General features: G+C 42.2%; 1 protein-coding gene across 1 annotated transcript in view; it reads left to right on the top strand.

Annotated features, from left to right (window-relative positions):
• The window catches only part of BFSP1 (beaded filament structural protein 1), a 75,153-nt gene that overhangs the window by 2,855 nt on the left and 48,427 nt on the right, over nt 1-23,871 (top strand). The window contains exons 2-3 of the mRNA XM_063803130.1: nt 3,297-3,418; nt 5,807-6,028. The gene's annotated coding sequence lies outside the window, so the exon portion shown is untranslated. The remainder of the gene's footprint in view (nt 1-3,296; nt 3,419-5,806; nt 6,029-23,871) is intronic.

Genomic DNA, 23,871 nt, shown 5'->3' with positions numbered 1-23,871 from the left:
CGTTTAGAAAACATTTTGCATACTTAATCTGTGAACATATAGGCACTTTCATTTAAAACCATTAATATAAGCGGCAGGGAAGAAGAAATGATACATTAACGAGGAGCCTGAAGAGAGATGTGTATTAATAGATAGGCTGGGGAAAGCTCCTTTGCTGGGAGACATAACACTGTCAATATACAGCATAGAAAAAAACTTTATCTCCTCCCTCTCCACAAATTCACCTATTTCCTATCTCCTATCCCTATTTATGTCAGTAGTCTTTTTTTTTTTTTTTTTTTGAGACGGAGTCTTGCTCTGTCACCCAGGCTGGAGTACAGTGGCAGGATGTCAGCTCACTGCAAACTCCGCCTCCTGAGTTCAAGCGATTATCTTGCCTCAGCCTCCCGAGTAGCTGGGATTACAGGCATCCGCCACCATGCCCAACTAATTTTTGTACTTTTAATAGAGATGGGGTTTCACCATGTTGGCCAGGCTGGTCTCGAACTCCTGGCCTCAAGTGATCCGCCCGCCTTGGCCTCCCATAGCGCTGGGATTACAGGCGTGAACCACCATGCCCGACCGTCAGTAGTCTCTTTTAAAAATAACTTAATCCTCTAAGACACAAGTGTAGTTTTATTGTAAAAGATTAAAACAATACAACAAAGGAAAAACCCCTTTGAGCACCTTCTCTCTTTTCCCATAATCCCAGTCCTCTCCTCAGAGGTAACCACTGATGTCAGTTTGCTGTATGGACTAACAGAAATAGACCTTGGGCATATGTTTTGTGTTTCGTTTTGTTTTTATTGGTGTTCTGTGTAATGGTTTCATGTTGGGTATGTAGCATCTTGTAACTTGCTTTTGTGCAGTTAATGATTGTCCTGGCAATCTTGCCATTATCAATAAATCATTTCTTATAATTGCTGCAAGGTGTGACTGTTCATTCATTTAACTTTTCCCCTACTGATGGGCATTTAGGATATTTCCAATCCTTTGCTTTCACAAATGGTTCTTCAGTGAACAGCCTTGGGACTGGCTTCTTTGCATACATGAGCTGGTAGACTTCTCAGAAAATTCCTCCCATAAAATTACTAAGTCAAAAGGAATGCATAAATTTTATTTCACTAATTACATATTGCCAGATAGCCTTCTAAAAAGGATATACCAATTTATAATCCCTCCTACAGTAGTTGACAATCTCATCTACTTACTCTCCACTGACAGTTTATTCAAAGTTTGAGGAATTTTAGAACAGGCAAAACTATAGTGAAAAAAATCAGAATAAGTGTTAAATAGGGTGGGAGTGGAGATTGACTGCAGAGGGGTCTGACAGAGCTTTCAGGGGTGATGGTCATTTTTTTTTCTTACTTTGTTAGGGGTTCAAGTTACATGGGTATACAGGAGGCAGAGGTTGCAGTGAGCCAAGATCACACCACTGCACTCCAGCCTGGGCAACAGAGTGAGACTCCATCTCAAAAAAAAAAAAAAAGTTACATGGGTATACACATTTGTCAAAACTTAAGATTTGTGCATTTTGCCGGACATGGTGGCTCACACCTATAATCCCAGCACTTTCGGAGGCTGAGATGGGCAGATCACCTAAGGTCAGGAGTTCAGGACCAGCCTGACTAACATGGTGAAACCCCGTCTCTACTAAAAATACAAAAATTAGCCGGACGCGGTAGTGGGTGCCTATAATTCCAGCTACTCAGGTGGCTGAGTCAGGAGAATCGCTTGAACCAGGGAGGCGGAGGTTGCAGTGAGCCAAGATGGCGCCACTGCACTCTAGCCTGGGTGACAGAGCAAGACTCCTTCTCAAAAAAAAAGAAGAAGAAGAAGTAGTTTAAATGAATCAAAGAAGTGGTAGTTTAGTAAGGGTTGTGTTTGGTTACAAGTAACAAAGACTTACAAAATAAGGGCTTAAGGCTTTATTACGTGTGTGTGTATGCGTATATGGTTTACTTCACACATAGAAGTACAGTGCCAAACAATTCAGATTTGTTATATTGACTTGGTGGTGCTCAAAACCCAATTTCTTCATTTTTTCTTTCTTTTTTTTTTTTTTTTAGCCAGGGTCTCACTCTCACCCAGGCTGGAGTGCAGTTGTACAAACACGGCTCACTGCAGCCTTGACCTCCTGGGCTCAAGCAATCCTCCAATCTCAGCCTCTTGAGTAGCTGGGACCACAAGCTCACACCACCACCATGCCCAGCTAATTTGTGTGTGTGTGTGTGTCTGTGTGTGTGTGTGTCTGTGTATGTAAAGACAGAGTCTTGCCATGTTGCCCAGCCTGGTCTGGAATGCTTGGACTCAAGTGATCCTCCTGCCTCCGCCTCCCAAAGTATTGGAATTATAGGCATGAGCCACCACACCTGGCCCCAATTTCTATACTGTTGCTTTGTTGTGCATAGATTGTCTTTCTAAGGTTACCTCACAGTCCAGGATGACTGCTAGAGTACCAGCTATTGCTTCCACATTTTAGGCAGTAAGAAGGAGGAAAAAAGATAAAAAGGGTATCCTCTTTTTTTTTTTTTTTTTTAGACACGGTCTCGCTCTATCACCCAGGCTGGAGTTACAGTGGCACGATCACTGCTCACTTCAGCCTCAACCTCCTAGGCTCAAGCAATCTTCCCACCTCAGCCTGTCAAGTAGCTAGGACCACAGGTGCACACCACTGCCCCCACCTAATTTTAAAATGTTTCGTGTGTGGAAACAAGATCTCCCTATGTTGCCCAGCATAAGCATCCACTTTTTTATAGAAAGATCCCAGAAACTGGTGGGGTGGTGGGGAGGAGGTGACTCACACCTGTAATTCCAGCACTTTGGGAGGCTGGGGAGGGTGGATCACCTGAGGTCAGGAGTTCGAGACCAGCCTGTCCAACATGGTGAAACCCTGTCTCTAGTAAAAATACAAAAATTAGCCGGGCATGTGCCTGTAGTCCTAGCTACTCCGGAGGCTGAGGCAGGAAAATTGTTTGACCTGGGAGGCAACAGAACGAGACTCTGTCAGAAAGGAAGGAAGGAAGGGAGGGAGGAAGGAAAGGTAGGGAGGGAGGGAGGGTGGGTTCCAGAAACTTATACCATATTTCTAGACCACATACCCTGTACTATATAGGATTTCTCCTTTTATCTCATTGACCAGAACTTAGTCATATGGCTGCAAGGGAAGCTGGGAAACATGGTCTGTTCTCTGACTAGCAGTGTGCTCAGCTAAGACACTGTTGTTCCTTTACTAAGGAAGAAGGAGAAAATGGATATTGGGAGATAACCAGTAGTGACTGCCACAGTTAGATATTATCACTGGCCTCATCCCACAGATGGGGTAAGGTGAAGAGACGTTCCTTGGGAGCCCAGAGGAGTACAGGATCTGATCCCAAGCCCTTTACCAACAGGCCGCATGACACAGCACTTGTGAGTGAGGCTGAACAAGAGAAATGAGGTATGTCTTGTTGCTTGCTTAACACCACAGAGGAGGTTAATTGGCAAAGTAAAACAAATAGAAGCTGTAGAAAATACATTCTGGACATTCCTTACTGCCCATAGCCTGGTGCTGATGGATCAGACAGCCCCAAGGGCCCTGGCATCTATTTTAGGAAAAGGCTAAATATGTTTAAGTATATTTGTGGGAAGGATACAGTACCACATGGTGACATTATTGATTTCTCTATTAGTCTTTATGGTAGAGTAAAAATCATATACCACTATTTTATAACATTAAAGATTGACCAATTATGTATGTTTTTCAGATAATAGCATGCTTCTTGAGTTAAACAATGAGAAAATGGAGTACAAAGTAGTACAATTATCTCAACCAGTGGTTCTTAGTCCCTCTTAGGCCATATATATTCCCTTTGGGATTCTTTTTTTTTTTTTTTTTGAGACAGAGTCTCGCTTTGTTGCCCAGGCTGGAGTGCAGTGGCGTGATCTTGGCTCACTGCAACCTCCACCTCCCAGGCTTAAGCAATTCTCTTGCCTCAGCCTTCCGAGTAGCTGGGATTACAGGTGCGTGCCACCACGCCTGGCTAAGTTTTTGTATTTTTTGGTAGAGATGGGGTTTCACCATGCTGGCCAGGCTGGTCTCAAACTCCTGACCTTGTGACCCGCCTGCCTTGGCCTCCCAAAGTGCTGGGATTACAGGCGTGAGCCATCGCTCCCGGCCTGGGATTCTTATAAAAAGTATAAATCCTCCGGATGCGGTGGCTCATGCCTGTAATCCCAGCACTTTGGGAGACTGAGGTGGACCGATCACGAGGTCAGGAGTTCGAGACCAGTCTGGCCAACATAGTGAAACCCCATCTCTACTAAAAATACATAAAATTAGCCAGATGTGGTAGTGTGCGCTTGTAATCCCAGCTACTTGGGAAGCTGAGGCAGGATAATCGCATGAACCCAGGAGGCAGAGGTTGCAGTGAGCTGAGATCGCGCCGTCATACTCCAGCCTGGGTGACAGTGTAAGACTCCATCTCAAAACAAAACAAATAAAAAAAAAGTATAAACCCTCTCTCTAGAAAGACGGACATTTGTTTCTACTCACAAAGCTTGGCCTATAGCCTTAGGGAGCTCATGAACTGCCCTGAAGCCCATCTAATAAATTAAATATTTCAAGAAAGTTTTTGGGAAATGTTCTAAAAAGCAAATCCAGTGCAAGGATAAATGAACAGGCCCACGGTTCCTTGCATACACACATACACACATCAAGGTCAGAGTGGGCATCACACCTCTCATCAACACAGAGCCTTTCAGAACTTTATAAAATATAGCATTTTATAAAACACAAACGGTCTGAACAATACATGCAGAAATGCAGCCTGTTTTTATTCATTCATTCAGCACTATATCCTGGGGATCTCTCCAAGTTGTCTTCCATTTTTCATAAGCATGATACATTCTTTTTTTTTTTTTTCTTTGAGGCGGAGTTTCGCTCTGTTGCCTGGGCTGGAGTGCAGTGGTGCGATCTGGGCTCACTGCAACCTCTACCTCCCGGGTCCAAGCGATTCTCCTGCCTCAGCCTCCCGAGTAGCTGGGATTACAGGCACCTGCCACCATGCCCAGCTAATTTTTTTGTATTTTTAGTACAGACGGGGTTTCACTGTGTTAGCCAGGATGGCCTCCATCTCCTCACCTCGTGATCTGCCCGCCTCGGCTTCCCAAAGTGCTGGGATTACAGGCATGAGCCACCATGCCCAACCTCCATGATACATTCTTTTTACACTTCTGATCTGGTTGTTGTACTTCCGGAGAAAGAAAAATGAACCACAAAATATTCAGAAAGGGGCAAACAAGGAAATCAAGCATTTTTTTAAGGATAGATGAAATGAGTTCAGACTCTTCAGCATGCAGGATTGAGTGTAATCACAAGTCATAAAATCATGAAGGATAGGAATGAAGAGACTAGAAATTTCGCAGTAAACCTTAACATATAAAAACAAGAGAGTTTTTCTAAAAGCCCAGAATAAGTCACTTTAGAAAAAATGAAAGGACTGTTTCACACAGTGGTTAAGAAAGGGAGGAAAGTGACAGTCAGAGGAGGAAAAAGCATGTCACAGACAGCAATGGGCTGGTCGTGGCAAGCTCTCTGGTTGGGACTCATTTTTCCCCAGCTCGTCCCATTATTCCCTGCAGACTTCTGCCTCACCCGCTGCTACTACAGGGCAGGAAAAACTCAGAACCCGCAAAGCGCCCACCCCAGAGGCTGCCAAGTAATGTCAGGGCAGTGCTGAAGCCCTGCTGGGATATGGAGGTGATACCAATGCATGCAGGTGGGCATCTTGTTTATATTCACAATGGGAAGCCACTGTCACATCTAACTGAACATTTTTTCATTTAGATTTGAGGATGTTTCCTGAGGTCCTACTGTGTGCCAGCTGCGGCCATGTTAGCTAACAGGAATATGAAGATGAATAAGGAGATCACAAGTGAAAACAGAAATGCCAAGATAAACTTGGCCCAAGTTCCCTTGGGAATTCTCAGGATCCTACCTGGTGCAGCAGATCATACCAGGGAGATGTTACTGGATCTTTGATGAGTGGAGCATCCACAGAGGAAGGAAGTGAGTGTTTGTTAATGACATCATTCGTCACTTATGTTGGCAAATATGAATATGGAAGAGATGGCTGGAGGGTTTATTCAAAGTTGGATATTTGGAGGAAGAGAATGCCTGATGTCCTACCAAAAAAAATTAGACCCTATGGACCAAGATACATAAGATAGATGTAGATATGTAATGGGTTTCCTCCCTGTTTTTTTATTTTCTTTGGGGTCTGCTCTGGCTTACCTCCTAATTTTCCTGTCTTCTGGGGGGTAGCAGGAGGGATGTCAAATGATGGTTCAGCCAAAGAAACCCAGCTCTTCCTGATGAGGGAACTCTGAGTTGTATTCAAGGAAAACAAACACCAAAAACAGATAGCCAAAGGCCAATGGTCATGATTTGAAATTTGAGTGCCTTTTACTGTAACTGTTTTGCTCCAATATTTCCACTGCCAGTCCTTCGGTGAGGTATTTGACTCTAGATAAGAGGTCCCCAACATTTTTGGCATCAAGGACTGGTTTTGTGGAAGACAATTTTTCCACAGACGGGGTGGCAGGGGGATGGTTGGCAGGGGGGTGGTTTCAGGATGAAACGGTTCCATCTCAGATTATCTGGCATTAGTTAGATTCTCACAAGGAGCGTGCAACCTAGATTCATTGCATGCACGGTCCACAATAGGGTTCCCACTCCTATGAGAATCTAATGCCGCCGCTAATCTGACAGGAGGTGGAGCTCAGGTGGTCATGCTCACTCGCCGCATTCCTAACAGGCCACAGACCAATACTGGTTCATGGCCCAGGGGTGGGGACCCATGCTCTGGATGACACAAATTCTAGTCTTGCCTAGCCCTACTGTTGAGTAGCCATAGGACCTCTGCAAGGTGCACCCCTTTGGGACTCCTTGTCCCCACCTGTAAACTCAAGATGTTGACTAATTTGACCCTTTTAACTCTAAAAGGTGATGCTTGCACTCCACAGAAGAGATACTGAGTGCCTGGCACAGTCTTAGCAATTCGTGAAGTATCCTGTTCTAGTAATACTAAGGCAGGCTCTTAAATTTTGATTTATAAACTCTAGGCCTTGGGCTCTAGACAAAACAGGGCTCTAGAGGACTTGTTTTTGTTGTTGTTGTTGTTGTTGTTTTTTAATGGCAAAAGCAATAAATTGCTGTAGTTTTCTAGATTGTAGACTTAATGTGGTTCTCCCACCTATCCATGTCTGGGCAAAGGTAGCTGATTGACACAAGAGATCAAACAGCATTAGCTTCAACATCCTTACGTGTAAATGAGGCAAACAACATCACATCTTGCAATTGGTCCTGCTTTTTTTTTTTTTCTTTACTCTACTTTTTGGAAGGGGGAGTGGAGGTGAGTGGTCACTAAATTCAGGCCCAGTCATTAAGAGGTGGTCCCCTAGTAAAATTTTCCATGCTGGAAGTGGAAGGAATTGCTTACTCATTTATATTCTCTATCCTGTGGAAAGCCTTCCCTCCCACCCCTTGAGCCAGTGAGTCACTTCCTCTCTGCAAACCTCTAAAGCCTCCTTTCTTTCTCAGCCCAGACCTGGCCCTCTGGAGAGGGTTTTGGAGTCCTGGGTAGGCAGGGTACCTCAGGCAGCAGGCAGCACACCTTGGATGTGAGCTGAATGGATTTTCAAATTTCACAGAAGGAGCCTCCATGCTGGAGAAAGTATGTAAGTGTTCTGATAAATGCCAAGTGTTGGATTCTAGGTTTAGCATTTTTTCTTTTTGCTTTAAAGAACTCTAGGAAAGAAACTCCCGTAGAAGGTACAGCAAGCGGGTTGCACATTTGTTTTATGACTCATGGACATTTCTAAAATGATAAATATTGGCTCAGCAGTAGTCTGACATAAGACACACTCAACTAAAGCACCATGGTTACAAGAAACAAGAAGTGCGTATTCGGTAAATAAAGTGTGGCTCCACTTCCAAAAGCCTTCAGAGAAAAAAAAGCAGCACGCAAGGCCTGGATTCTTGAGTTTCCCTTCTTGAACGGCCAAAGTTCCATTTGTTTTTCCCAAGGCCAGAAACTTCCCTGAGTTGACTGCAGTGTCTTCCCAGCCAGGAAGCCATTTTAAATGGTTTGGGTGCTATACTTTATTCAGTCCAGAGTCTTTTTGGCTAATGTAATGAAAAAATTTTACGCATCATAAAAATTAATGAGGTTGAAGAGACAAGTATTTTTCTCCTAAAAAAAAAAAAAAGGAAAGTAAGTATTTTTCTTGCTGAGTAAAAACTCCCCCATCTTTGTGTGTATAAGATGCTAGGCATCTTGGAGAGATGTAAGGAATCTGGAATATCAACTTTTCAGATGAAATTTAGAGAATGTGAGCCACAAATAATGGCTGGGGTCCTCCTGAGTCGAGTTTTTATTTCTTACGAAAAAAGTCAGCATTACTTTAACTTCTCATCAGCTGATTTTAGTTTCTAAAGAAAATATAATAGACTAAAATTCATACCCAATGAAAAGGCCATTGTATCCACTTACTAACAGCTGGGAGTGAGCAGCTTGGATCTGCCTTTCAGCTGGGTTTTCCTGCATAACAGGTTTATTAACAGAGCAGCGTGACTCACGAGCAGTGTTCTTTAGAATCACCCCCCAACACACACACTGGAACCACGATAAATACTTGGTAAGGAGGATCAATCACAAAATAAACTGAGGAAAGACTCAGGCTACAATTCTATGCTTCAAATAAAACAGCAAAAGAGACTGTTAGGCGCATGAAGGTCCCAGGCAAGAGACCTGGAAGAAGGCACCAAATCTGAAAAGGTGATTCAGTAAGTTAGCTGGGTCATGCCAGCAACCCTCCTACAACCACTCATGGATATATGGACTTCCCTTGAGCCAGGAGGGCCCAGGACTGAGTCACTAGAATACGTTGTAGGGGACATAGGGGGGCAGAGAAAGCTAAAGCCATTCTGTAAGCTCCTGCAGAGAAGCCCCCTTGAGGTAGGGGAGAGATGAGGTGCCCCCCATGGTCTGCAACACCAGTGCAGGTGGGAAGGGATATGCAATGAGGCGCTGTATTCAAAGGCCCTTTGACCCAGCTGCTGGGAAGCGTATCTCAAATTTCTCCAAAGAGAAACTGCGAGGGCCAGATTATTCAGAGAGATTGACGTGGGACCTGGTATCAGTGCTGCAGAAACGGACTTCTCCTTTGCACGGCCTGGCCCTCTGTATTTGCCCTCCCTTTGCTTTTCCACTCATCTTATATTAATCAGTGTTGCAACAGGAGGGAGCTCTCCCCACCAGTGAGGCAGTGGCAGGAGTGTCTCTGCAGGTAGCCAAGGTGATGCTGGCAGCCAGGGAGGCAGCAGTTGGGATAGCTCTGGCAAGATCACCTCGCTGGCTGCCAGGGAGAGAGCCTGGGCCCTGAGCCAGGACACGGATGGGCCTGGATCATTCTGCTGTGAGCCAAACACCATTAAAAATAATTTCAGAAGGGAAACCACTTTGGTGCATTTTTTCTGGCTATTAAAAAAATACAGATTTATCTGGGGAAAAAAATGCTGAAAATGTCTAAGAAAGAAAATAAATGTTCCCTATTAATTTTCCTGCCACATATTTATATAATAATAAAGAGGTCGTTTTAAAAAATTTAATTATATAAATTATCTGGGAATGTCTTCTTATTAAAAAAAAAAAACTCTGGGTAGAAAAATGTCACCTTCACTCCCCTGCAATTCTTTCCCCCCTCACCAAATTTAAGCTCTACTACTGGTTTAAAATGTGCAGAACAAAGTCTGTCCTTCCAGGTTTTGCTTATTTACACACACGATAGTTAGATAGATCAATAGATAGTAATAGATAGTTTTGTGTTCCTGTGTTTTTTTATTATTATTTTTAATTTTTTCTTTTTTAGAGATAGGCTCTCAGTCTGTCACCCAAGCTGGAGTGCAGTGGTGTGATCATAACTCACTGCATCCTCAAACTCCTGGGTTCAAGAGATTCTCCCACCTCAGTCTCCCAAGTAGCTGGGAGTACAGGCACACACCACCATGCCCAGCTAACTATTGTATTTTTTTGTAGAGTCTTGCTATGTTGCCCAGGCTGGTCTCAAACTCCTGGCCTCAAGCAGTCCTCCCGCCTCGGCCTCCGAAAGTGCTGGGGTTACAGGCATGAGCCACTGCACCCAGCTGATGATTGCATTTTAAATTTTGCTTAAGAAAGCCTTTCTACCACCAAGATTTCATTTGGAATTAGTTTTATATATTGTGAGATACGGAACTTTATTTTTTCTCAAATATATATCCATTTTCCCCAAAACTTTTTGTCTAACTAGCCTATCCTTTCCCATTGGTATAAAATGTCATTTTTACCATCTATTCCATTCCCATGTAGAAATGGACCAACATGGGTCTATTGCTTGCTCTATTCTCTCCACTGATTTCTTCATTCTTATACAAATATCACCTTTTTCATTACTCTGGCTCTATTGTATATTTTAAATATTTGATGGGCCCTTGTTCTTCTTGTAAAAATTGTCCTTAGTTATCCTTATACATTTTCTCTTTCATATGAATTTGACAATCTTCTTGTGAAGTTCTATTTAAAAATCTTGATGGTATTTGATTGGTATTGCACAGTTTTTAATCATCAATTTGTGGGGAATCCATTATCTTTACAATATTGATTCTTTTCACCTGTGAACATGGCATGTTTCTGTAATTCTTATTGTTTTGTTTGTTTATTTTGTTTTGTTTTTTGAGACAGGGTCTCGTTCTGTTGCCCAGGCTGGAGTGCAGTGGCACGATCTCAGCTTACTGCAACCTCTGCCTCCCGGGTTCAAGCGATTCTCATGCCTCAGCCTCCCAAGTAGCTGGGATTACTGGTGTGGGCCACCATGCCTGGCTAATTTTTCTATTTTTAGTAGAGACAGGACATCACAATGTTGGTCAGGCTGGTGTCCAACTCCTGACCTCAGGTGATCTGCCCACCTTGGCCTCCTACAGTGCTGGGATTACAGGCATGAACCACCACTGCCGGCCATGTTTCTGTAATTGTTTGGGCATTCCTTTGTGACTCTCAGTAAAACTTTGTACTATTCTTTTTTTTTTTTTTGTGAGTTAGGATCTCACTCTGTCACCCAGGCTGGAGCGCAACGGCACGAACACAGCTCACTGCAGCCTCAAGAGATCCTCCTGCCACAGCCTCCCATGTAGCTGGGACCACAGGCATGCACCACCATGCCTGGCTAATTTGTTTTAATTTTTTGTAGAGACAGGGTCTCACTTTGTTGACCAGGCTGGTTTCAAACTCCTGGGCTGATGTGATTCTCCCACCTCGGCCTCCCAAAGTGCTGGGATTACAGGCATGAGCCACTGCACCTGGCCTACTTTTCTTCATGTAGAGTCTATGCATGGCTTAATTGGATTATTTCAAGGTATTTTGTGATTTTTAGTTAATTATAATTCATTATTGTTTATTAAAGATAAACATTTGATTTTGTTTATTAGTCTTATAGCCAGCCATCTTACTGAGCCCTCATTAATTCTAATACTTTTCCTCTTAATTTTCTTAGACGTTATGGGAATGAGATATAAGCAACAAATGAGAGTTCTATTTCTTTGTTTCTAATTTTTATAACTAATTTCTAATTCTTGTCATTGCATGGGTTAGGTTTGGAAGCATAATGCTGACTGGTGGCGATCCTTATCTTGTTCCTGACTTTGGTGGAAAAGCTTCTAATATTCCATCATCTCTTCTGCTCTTTCTGTTAGGCTTCTGGCAGATATCCTTTAATATGTCAAATAAATTTCTTGTCTTATTTTTGTAAGACTTTTCATCAGTGGTGGGTATTTAGTTTCATTAACTAGGTGTTCCCCTCCTTTAATTTGTTAATGTAGTAAATTATATTAATGGATTCGCTAATGCCAAACAATTGTGGCCTTCTATGATACATTCTGCTCGGGCTTGAGGTGTGTTCTCTGGAACTACTGCTAGATATGGTTTATTAGTCATTTACTTAGGATCTTTACATTTATTTTCACAAGGAAGGCCTATGTTTTATTTTGGTTTTGTGTTTGTGAAAACACAGAATAAAGAATAAATTGGGACTATTTCCTTCTTTGCCTTTTCTCTGAACAAGTTATATAAGGCAAGACTTACCTGTACCTTAAAGCTTTGATAGTATTGGCCTGAGAAACCAGCAGGTCCTTAGACCTGATCTTAAACATAAATCTAACAAAGTCAGCCTTAAACTAATTTTTATATTTTCTTTTGTTCTTCTCAAGTTTTCTATTTCTTGAGTCAACTTTGGCACTTTGTCTTTTTTTCTAGAAAATCGTGCATTTTATGTAGATTTTAAATTTGGGGGACATAATACTGTACATAATAGTTTCTATTCCCTAATGCTAAAAATATGCCATCTGCAACTGTAGTTTAATTATCTTTGTGCCAAAGATAATTAAATTGTGACTTCTCTTGTATTTATTCAGACTTGCCATCAGAAATATATATGTGTATATATATATATATATATATATGTTTATATATTTTTAACAGGTGTTTTCAAAGATCCCAATTCTAACTGATATAAGATGAGCTCTCTACTAATAAATCCGAAAGGCCTTGATGATCACCTTATCTAAAGTAGTTTGCCACCCCACTTGCCTCCACTGTCTATCCTCTTTCTGTTCTGTATGATTTTTGAAGCACTTATCAGCAACTGACACATTGTATATTTGTTTAGTTGTTTATTGTCTCTTTAACCCTAATAGAATATCTGCTCCATAAGTATAGGTACTTTGTTTTCTTCATCACTGAATTGCCAATGAATTTTTCGAATATCACTTGGCACATAGATGATAAACACTAAATACTTGTTGAAGTTGTTGATTGAAGTAATTGTTCTTTCATTGAGGATTTTTGTTTTTGTTTTTTTGTCTACCCTGTGAATTTTATTCCATGGATTTTAGTTGTTCATGTTGAGTTTGGCATTTCATCCTCATAGTTTCTTCCCCACCACTTTCCTGAAACTGCTTTTACTCATATGACCATGGAACGTCACATTGCTAAATCCAATGGCCAATTCTTAGTCCTCATCTCATACAACATAGTCAGTCATATCTTCTCTTCACTTTGAAACACTTTACTTACTTGGCTTCCAGAATCCCACACACTCTTCCTGATTTTCCACCTACCTATCTGGTCCTTTTCAGGCTCCTTTGCTGGTTCCTCTTTATCTCCTAACCGCTGATCCCCAGAGTCCCCATGCATACTAAGTTCTTAGACTTCTTCTCTTTACTCTCTGCACTAATTCCCTTAGTTTTCTGATTCAGTTTCATGACTTTAAATATCTTCTCTCTGCTGTTGGTTCCCAAATTTATGTCTGTCCTTGACCTCTCTCCAGATTTCTGACTTGTAGATGCAACTGTCTATTCAACACTTGCCCTTGGATGTTTCATAGACATCTCAACTTCTCATAATTAAAACAGAAATCTTGATATTTTTCCCCCAAATCTGCTTCACTTCCAGTCTTCCCCATCTTGTAAATGTCAATTTCATCCTTCCAGCTTCAGATTTTATCCTTGTCTCTTCTCTTTCACATCCCACATCAGTACATTCTGTTGGTTCTACCCTCAAAATATATATAGAATTCTATCACTCCTCATTACCTCCATTGCTATCACCCTGGTCTAACTCACCATCACCTCTAAACTGGATTATTGCAATGGTCTCTTGGCTGGTCTCTCTGCTTATGCTATTCTCAGCACAGCCATGAAAGCCATCCTGTTAAGTTGTAGGTCAGTTTATGCCACTTCCTTGCCAAAATTCTCAAAGGCTTCCCTTTACTCTCACAGTGAAGCCAAATCCTTATGGAGGATTTGTAGAAATCCTGTGGGATCTGTCCTCTCGTTGCTCTTCCTGACCTCATCTGACCCGCACTCTATCCTCACCTGCCCCACTCTTGCCATGATGGCCTCTGCCCCCTTCCTTGAACAAACCAGGCACATCCTATTATATTTATTCTTCCCCATGTTTAGAACGCGCTTTCTTCAAGAATCCAAATGGCTTTCCCATCACTTCCTTCCGTTCTCTACTCAGATGTAACCTCCTCAGTGAGGTCTTCTCTGACCACCCTGTCTAAAATTACCAGATGCCCCACCATCCTCCCAGTTCCCTTTTCTTTATTTTTCTCTGTAACACTTATCACCACTTATTATACTCTATTTTTCACTTATTTATCTTATTTACTTTCTGTTTTCTCCAATTGAATATAAGCTCCACAAGAACAGGGATCAGGGATTTTTATTTTCTTCTTTTTTTTTCTTTTTGAGAGAGAGTCTTGCTGTTGTCGCCTAGGCTGGAGTGCAATGGTGTGATCTCGGCTCACTGCAACCTGTGCCTCCTGGGTTCAAACAATTCTCCTGCCTCAGCCTCCTGAATAGCTGGGATTACAGGTGCCCGCCACCATGCCCAGCTAATGTTTTTGTATTTTTAGTAGAGACAAGGTTTCACCATGTTGGTCAGGCTGGTCTTGAACTCCTGACCTCAGGTGATCCACCCGCCTCCGCCTCTCAAAGTGCTGGGATTACAGGTGTGAGCCGTCACACCCAGCCTTATTTTATTTTTTTCACTTCTGTATCCCAAGGCCCAGAAGAGTGTTGGCACAGAGTAGGTTGTCAATACATATTTGTTGAATAAATACATGAATAAGATTGGTGGTGTAGATGTACAAGTGATTTCAGGTACAGATGTGATGCCTAAGGGTAGCAGCCATCTGTGAGCTTGAGCACTGATATAGTTTGGATGTTGTCACCTCTAAATTTCAAGTTGAATTGTAATCCCCAATGTTAGAAGAGGGGCCTGGTGGGAGGTGATTGGATCGTGGGTGTGGATCACTCATAAATGGCTTAGCACCTTCTCCCTGGTGCTGTCTTTGTGACAGTGAGGGAACTCTTGAGAGATCTGGTCATTTAAAAGTGTGTGGCACCTCCCTGCCTTCCTCCCACTCTCACTGTGTGACCAGACAGCTCCCCCTTTGCCTTCTACCATGAGTAAAAACTCCCTGAGGCCTCCCCAGAAGCCGAGCAGATGCTGGTGCCATGCTTCCTGTACAGCCTGCAGAACCGTGAGCCAACTAAACTTCTTTTCTTTATAAATTACCCAGTCTAAGGTATTTATAGCAATGCAAGTATGGCCTAATACAGGCACTAAGCCACATACTAAAGCCAGCAGAGTGAAGAGTTGGAATGAACCTGGGACTGAAGGCTCCACCACACTCGCCCTGAACTGCCTACCTCTGGACTGCATGTCATCATGTTAGGGAAGCAGGAGCATAGGAGAGCCAGAGTGGCACCATTTTAAAATCAACTCCATCGTAAAACTGGCAAGGCACATTTCTTGTCTATCATGACCTGTGGTTATATGATGTTTACAGCTGAGGAAACAGCTTAACAATGCCTGCAAGGATAAACTATGACAGAAAAAAATGTCCAGATGTCCTGGTATTGCATAATAATACATGCTTTTAAAATGATTGTAGTTGGCCAGGTACGGTGGCTCACGCCTGTAATCCCAGCACTTTGGGAGGCCGAGGCGGGTGGATCACCTGAGGTCAGGAGTTTAAGACCAGCCTGGCCAACATGGTGAAACCCCATCTCTACTAAAAATACAAAAATTAGCTGGGTGTGGTGGTGGGCAGATGGGCACCTGTAATTCCATCCACTCAGGAGGCTAAGGCAGGAGAATAGCTTGAACCTGGGTGGCAGAGGTTGCAGCGAGCTGAGATCACGCCATTGCCCTCCAGCCTGGGAGATAAGAGTGAAACTCCGTCTCAAAAAAAAAAAAAAAAGGATTATAGTCATGCTTTGATGTACTTATGCACTAAAATGCCAAGAACAGTTTTCTTTAAATCAACAAACTAATACATTTTGTGACACTGTCAGCCCCCCAACAGGTAGATATAGCTTAACTTTTTTATAGGTAAGACCCTATATAAGAAAAATTTAAAACAAAGATGAGACATTTCTCCTCTTGCTTTCTGAGGACACCCTACTCTGTAACTAAGTGGCTTTTAATAAGCTTTCTCTTCTCACTGTTCTCTGTGACTTGCCTTGACTTCTTTCCTGCACAAAGTCCAAGAACCCACTCTTGGTGTCTGGGTCAGGACCCCTTTCCTGGCAACAATTAGAGAAAAATAATCCTTATGTGGGTAAGCCTGTTGTGTGCATCTGAAAGCAATCCTGAGTGGTACTACCTCATGGCCTGGAAAGGTTGAGAACTATTCTGAGGGTAAATAGAGAAGTGGGCTTGGGACAGATCTCCTAGTGATATGGTTTGGATCTATGTCCCCACCCAAATTTCATGTCTAATTGTAATCCCCAGTGTTGCAGATGGGACCTAGTGAGAGGTGATTGGATCATAAGGGTAGATCCTTTATGAGTGGTTTACTTTTTATTTAATTAATTTATTTATTTTTGAGACAGGGTCTTGCCCTGTTTCCCAGGCTGGAGTGTAGTGGCACGATCTTGGCTTACTGCAACTTCTGCCCCCCGGGTTTAAGTGATTCTTGTGCCTCAGCCTCCTGAGTAGCTGGGATTACAGGTGTGTGCCACCACGCCAGGCTAGTTTTTGTATTTTTAGTACAGACGGGGTTTCACCATGTTTCCCAGGCTGGTCTCGAACTCCTGACCTCAAGTGATTCACCCTCCTTGGCCTCCCAAAGTGCTGGGATTACAGGCATGAGCCTACTGTGCCTGGACTGTGAATGGTTTGGCACCATCCCTTTGGTGCTGTTCTCGTGATAGAGTTCTCATGAGATCTGCTTGTTTCAAAGTGTGAAGCACCTCCCCACTCTCTCTCTTGCTCCTGCTCTGGTGATGTAAAACGTGCTTGCCCCTGCTTGCCTTCTGCCATGATTGTGAGTTTCCTGAGGCTTCCCCAGAAGCAGAACCTGCCATGCTTCTTGTACAGCCTAAGGAACCATGAGTCAATTAAACCTCTTTTCTTTATAGATTACTCAGTCTTGGTATTTCTTTATAGCAGTGCGAGTACAGACTAATACAACCAGGAACCCCAGTAATTCAAAGATGTGATATTTAAGAGGATTTGTTCTAGAGGCTGAGAAGGAATAACAAACATGGCAAAACACAGAAGCAACTGGATTCATGCAGCCAAGATCAAGTGCTGCAAAAGGGAAATATGGGGCTGGCATAGTGGCTCACACCTATAATCCCAACACTTTGGGAGGCCAAGGCAGGAGAATCACTTGAGACAAAGAGTTTGAGACCAGCCTGGGCAACATAGTGAGACTCTATCTCTACAAAAAATAATTTAAAAATTAGCCTGATGTGGTGGCATGTGCTTGTAGTCCCAGCTATTTGGGAGGCAAGGGCAGGAGGACCGCTTGAGCCCAGGAGTTTGAGGCTATAGTGAGCTATGATCACACCACTGCACTCCAGCCTGGGTGAGAGAGCAAGACCTCATCTAAAAAACAAACAAACAAACAAAACTACCACCACCAAAAAACAATAAGTATAAGAATCTGTTTTCTTTTGTAAAAATACACAGTTGGAGACTGGTTATTTTACCAAGGCTTTGACTGAAATGTTATGCTTTTAGACTGATTTTTTAAAAATTGAGGTTGACTCCAAGAACTGATAAAAGCCCCTTGGAGAAGACTGGCATCATACTCGGTCTATGCAGTCTCTGTACCTGCTGAGAAAAGAATGTCACTTTCTAATGGCCCAAGAACCCCAAGTTATCTTGGGACCTCCAGAGGAGAGGAATTCACCCAATTCATACAGGTATTTGCAGGAACAGATAAATTTGTGGCTGGGCTTGAGGCTTTAACAAGTCTGAATCTGAGATTTCTTATGTAAAAAGTTTCAGCAAAGCCAGTTTAAGAGAGCCTATAAGGCAAATAATTATTATTGGTGAACTTTATGCAAATCATCAGGCCAAGAATAGTAAGACTAAAACTTATTTTGTAAATAAATTGATCGTACCATAATTTGTTTTTAATAAAAATGAGAGACTAGAGAGAAAAACATTATCATACACATGCTATTAGATTCTAGCCTTGTCTGTCGTTTTTGAGGGTTTTTCTTTTTTTTTTTTTTGCATTATTTTCTGCAATTTGGACTAGATCTTAAATTCTTTCCAGGCTACAACTCCAAACTAACATTCTCTGGATAGATTATGCCCACTATTAATATTTGTTTTTCCCCCGTTTCCATAAAAATGCCTCTATTGGCTGGGTGCAGTGGCTCACAACTGTAATCCCAGCACTGTCGGAGGCTGAGGCAGGCAGATCCCCTGAGGTCAGGAGTTTGAGACCAACCTGGCCAAGATGGTGAAACCCCTGTCTCTACTAAAAATACAAAAAAAAAAAAAAAAAAAAAAAAAAAAATTGGCCGGGCATGGTGGCATAAGCCTGTAATCTCAGCTACTTGAGAGGCTGAGGCAGAAGAATTGATTGAGCCTGTGAGGCAGAGGTTGCAGTGAGCTGAGATTGCACCACTGCACTCCAGCCTGGGCAACAGAATGAGACCTTGTTTCGAAAAAAAAAAAAAAAAAAGAAAGAAAAAGAAAAAAAACATGTCTCTTATTAAAAATTCACTTGCTTTATGTTTTAGACAGCAGGAGGCTGGTTTTCCAACCAATTCACTTAGATTCCAAATGCCATCCAATTTCTTTTTACAAACGTTGTTAAACTGGGCTTAAGCATTTTATTAATTATCATTGGGTGCTATTTGATTTTTAAAATAATTATTTGTTATATTCAACAGGGGTACAGATGGTTAAAGTTTATGTCTTCCAGGCTTCAACAGTTCTGAATCAAGCTAATAATGGCCCAAATATTCCAATCCACACCATCCCAGGAGGAGCCCAGTTTTTACAGGTCTTTAAAACAGTAAGCGAGAGATTTCAATGCCCTCAAAATTAGGCAAGGATGACAACCCTGTTCAGCAGGAAGCAGCTTCGGAAGATGAGATCTTTGGCCCTGTCTCCTTAAGAATAAGAAGGATGAAATCTCTCTGGGGGAATCGAGGTACAATAGGAATGGGACAGACTTCCTCCCTCATATATATATTTATTTATTTATTTTACTATTTTTTCCTTAATTATATTTAATTTTTTACAGAGACAAAGTCTTACCATGTTGCCCTGACTAGTCTCAAGCTCCCGGACTCAAGGAATACTCCTGCCTCTGTTACTGGAAAAAGGAGTTGACATTGTTTGGCTCTGTGTCCCCACCCAAATCTTTTTTTTTTTTTTTGAGTTGGAGTCTTGCTCTGTCACACAGGCTGGAGTGCAGCAGTGGCATGATCTCAGCTCAATGCAACCTCTGCCTCCCAGGTTCAAGCAATTCTCCTGCCTCAGCCTCCCAAGTAGCTGGGATTACAGGTACCTGCCACCACACCCGGCTAATTTTTGTATTTTTAGTAGAGACAGGGTTTCACCATGTTGGCCAGGCTGGTCTCGAACTCCTGACCTCGAGATCCACCTACCTCGGCCTCCCAAAGTATTGGGATTACAGGCGTGAGCCACCGCTCCTAGCTGAAACAAAGAGCTGCTTTCTTCTTTGTTTTTTTTTTGTTTTTTAAATGGAGTCTCACTCTGTCGCCCAGGCTGGAATGCAGTGTGGTGTGATCTTGGCTCACAGCAACCTCCACCTCCCGGGTTCAAGGGATCCTCCTGCCTCAGCCTCCCAAGTAGTGGGGACTACAGGTGTGCGCCACCACACCCAGCTAATTTTTATATTTTTAGTAGAAATGGGGTTTCAACATGTTGGTCCAGGCTGGTCTCAAACTCCTGTCCTCAGGTGATCCACCTGCCTTGGCCTCACAAAGTGCTGGGATTACAGGCATGAGCCACTTTGCCCAGCCCCAAATCTTATCTTTAATTGTAATTTCCACATGTTGAGAGAGGACGAGTAATCCCCACGTGATTGGATTATGGCGGCGGTTTCTCCATGCTGTTCTCATGATAGTGAGTGAATTCTCATCAGATTTGATGGTTTTATAAATGGTAGTTCTTCCTGCAGTCTCACGTGCTCTCCCTCTCTCTCACCTGTCACAATGTAAGACATGCCTGCTTCCCCTTCTGCCATGATTGTAAGTTTTCTGATGCCTCCCCAGCCACGCGAAGCTGTAAATCAATTAAGCCTCTTTCCTTTATAAATTACCCAGCCTTGGGAAGTTCTTTATAGCAGTGCGAAAATGGACTAATACAGTGGTCTTGATCCAGACCCCAGGAGGAGATTCTTGGATCTCGCACAGGAAAGAATTCAAGGTAAGTGGTAAAGTGTGATGAAAGACGAGATAGTTTATTGGAAGCTACTCTGCCACAGAGTAGCACATTTTCAGAAAGCAAGAGGAGGAACACACCATTTTTGTTTCAAGTTTTTCTCATATGGGGTCTTGTCTATGTAAAGACTAAACTAAGCTGTGCCAATGTGCAGGTGGGCCGACAGCATGACAAAATGTATTATTCTGTTGATTTAAAGAAAACTATCTTTGGCATTTTAGTGTGCAAGTACATCAAAGCATAAGTATAATGATCTTGAAAGCATATCTTGTTATTGGTATTGGGACATCTAGGCTTTCTGTTGTTGTAGGAGTTTGCCCTTTCAGGCATTACCAAGCTGCCTCCTAGGTTGTAAACACCTTAGGACCATGGGTTGTGACTGGAAAAGAGTGTGCCTCACTAGTTTTAAGATGGAGTTGATTTTAAAATGTTTTCACTCTGGCTGTCTTAGGCTCCTGCTTCTCTAACACCTTGGCCTTTCAAAGTGTTGGGATTACAGGCATAAGCCACCGTGCCCGGCCCCCTCCTTCATAATGTTTAACCATGCCTTTTACTTAAAGAATTCCAGGAACTGGCCTTAGGAAATCTAAATATCAAACCAAGGAAGGAATGCTGAACAATTAATTTACAGCCTTGTTGATGCTGGCCAGACCATCAGATGGCCCATTACTCAAGATAACCATCACAACCAGTTATGCCACCTGCATACCCTACCTCTCCTGTGCTTCCTCCAGCCCAGCCTGCAAACCCTACCCCCAGTGTCAATGCTCATGCTTTGCCTAGTAAAAAAAAGCCCTACCTGCTCTTTTTGGAAAGTCAGTCAGGCAATTCTCTTTTTCTCTTGTGCTACCTCCCTTTTGCCTGGGCATAAGCTCCATTGAAGCCTCACCTGGGAAAACTCTTTTGTCCTCATGTCAATTTCTATTGCATTGAGAGCCCAAGAATGAGAGGTTAGTAAAATATTGACTTTCCCCTTTTCACATGACAAGAACACAAATGATCAGATTATGTAACAGATACATTTCTCAGCTTGGGAATGCAGTTTGTAGGTGTTAATGATCATTTTAGTATTTGAACCTTTGTCTGGATGCATGGGAAAGTCTTAAAATGTTATTTGTCCTAAACACTTGATTGGTTTCAGTTACTGGGGAAGCCTATTATTACAGATGCTAAAAGCTTGATGATTTTTGGAAAAAGAGGGATGTTTTACGTTTTCATGACGGCTTGGCTATTCCACAGCACTGTGAAAAATAACAGATACATCTGTAATTTTAGGTGATGGATATTCAGGAGGTGGTAAGAGGTTCAAAACAGAATTATGGTTTTAACTCCATATATTATTCCCAACTCTGTGTTGATTTAATGGGAACTCTCATACTGATTTTTTTAAGTTAGGTAATTTATTTCTTGTCTTAGTACTTCCATTAAAACCAGCATAGAGTAGACACAGCTCTTTCGTTTTGTTACATTATTATCTCTAGAGAGCTGATCTATTAAAATAACTATGTAGAGGTACTTCAGCTAATTTGATTACCTGAAAACAATAATGTGGGGCTGTAGCAGTGGCTGTGCTGCACCCCTGTACCCCCTCAGCACTCACCTCTATGTGCTAAAGCCTGCTTACTCTAAACCATCTGTCACTTTCTGTCCCACAAGTGCTGCACAATTGGGAGTTGGGGCTGTGTAGGGAGCAGCCCTCAACCAATGATGGCTAGGGGATTGGTGGATAAGTACCCAGCTTCGCATCCCTTGCCTGGGATATCTCTGTGATGCATTCTACTCTGTCTCCTAGAACCCTTAGATATGTTGAGATCCAGTTGCCCCCATGGTGATGGTGGTCACCCTGCCATCATTGGCTACTTTCCCTTCCCCATCTCACTTCCCCACTCTTCTACTGGTGTCCTGGGATCATGTCCAAAATACACTACTTGTACTCAAATCCTTGCCACGGAGTTGGCTTCTGGGGGACTTCAAGCTAAGACGGATGCTTAAAATAAACATAGACCATGTGCAAAAAATAAAGGCAGATATTTGTTAAGCACTTACCATATGCCAGACAACATTTAAGTCTCACAACAACTCTTTTGGGAACTTCTATCACCTCCAGTTTATACATGAAGCATGTGAGGCTTAGAGAGGTTCAGTGTCTTGTGTAAGTCATGTAGCTAATGGGTCATGAAGGATTTAAATCCAGACTATTTAACTTAAGCGGACATAGTTTTCACGACCACATGTCCTACAACAGCATATCAAGTTGCTTCGCATATCTTCACTGGTACATATTTCATAAGCTTTTGAGGGCATTTTGCTGGCGGGTTTTTCTGATAGATGAGCTGATAGATTTTTTTGTAACCTATCAACAGTAATAATGTTGCATAACTTGGATGAGTCTGCATTCACCCAATGGAAATCTGAGTCACATGCCAGAAGGTTTTTTTTTTTTCTAGCCGCATGAAGAAGTTCAATAATGTTTTATTTTCTCCTAGCTCTTCTAAAATGTTTTTGCAGCTAACACTGTTGCTGCTGTTTTTCTTAAAACTGGCTGCCCAGCTTAAAATTCATTGTGTGATAAATAAAGGTCACCATTTATGCCCTAATAACAAGTTGGATTGATCCAGGGTTTTAGTCGGTCATGACGCTGTGTGAGGCATATTCATTCCTGATGTGAAAGACAACATTTCATGGGCTCTGGATGACCCTTCTTTGAACTGAAATGCTCTTCTGGCTGCTGACTTTATCAAGTTTTTTCTTTGTTACACGGCAAAAGACACTCTCTGCTTACCGCCACTGTTGGTCTTCAGAAAGAATGAAACAAATGATTTGTGGTTCCTAGAAAATGTTATAAAATTGTTTCCCAAGTTAGGTCACTGCAGTTACAAAATTTTTGTTTCAGTAGAGGAGTTGGCCAAAAACAACAGAGCCAATGGTCAGCCATTATTCCAGGGGAAAGAAAATATTGAGATTAGCTAGGAGTAACTGCCTCCTTTTCCACTGAAACAGAGACAGATTCCTCTAGTGGTGCCGAAACTATTTTGAGATAAATCTCTTTCTCTCTTTATTTACTGGCTGACTTCCCTAGTTTTTGAAATTGACTTATAAAATTTTGGAAGGCATTTTAACTTTATAAGGCAATTTATTATAAATTATTTTTCAGAAACATCTTGAGCCAACTAGAAATGAAAACAAACCATGTTCTCAGGCTATATACTCTAATTCTAGTCTAATTTTTTAAAACTTAGCATTTAAATTTAGGGTTCCATGTTAAACAATACACTTAGGAAGACTCTCTTTGAGCTTAATGAGACTGAGGAAAGAATGCCAAAATTTCCATCGCTAGAGATATGGTATTATTCATAGGTAATGTGAGGTTAGTAAATGTTTAACAACTGACTTTTTTTTTTCTTTTTAAGATGGGGTCTCACTTTGTCACCAGAGCAGGCATGCAATGGTGCGATCATAGCTTACTGCAGCCCTGACCTCTTGGGCTCTAGTGATCCTCCCACCTCAGCCTCCTGAGTAGCAGAGACTACAGGTGCATGGCACCACACCTGGTGAATTTTTTTTTTTTTTTTTTTTTGGTAGAGAT

This window comes from Pan troglodytes, chromosome 21, assembly GCF_028858775.2.
Source record: "Pan troglodytes isolate AG18354 chromosome 21, NHGRI_mPanTro3-v2.0_pri, whole genome shotgun sequence".
Classification (NCBI taxonomy): domain Eukaryota; kingdom Metazoa; phylum Chordata; class Mammalia; order Primates; family Hominidae; genus Pan; species Pan troglodytes.
The sequence above is the reverse complement of the archived record's forward strand: the minus strand, read 5'-3'. Positions and strand labels throughout refer to the sequence as shown.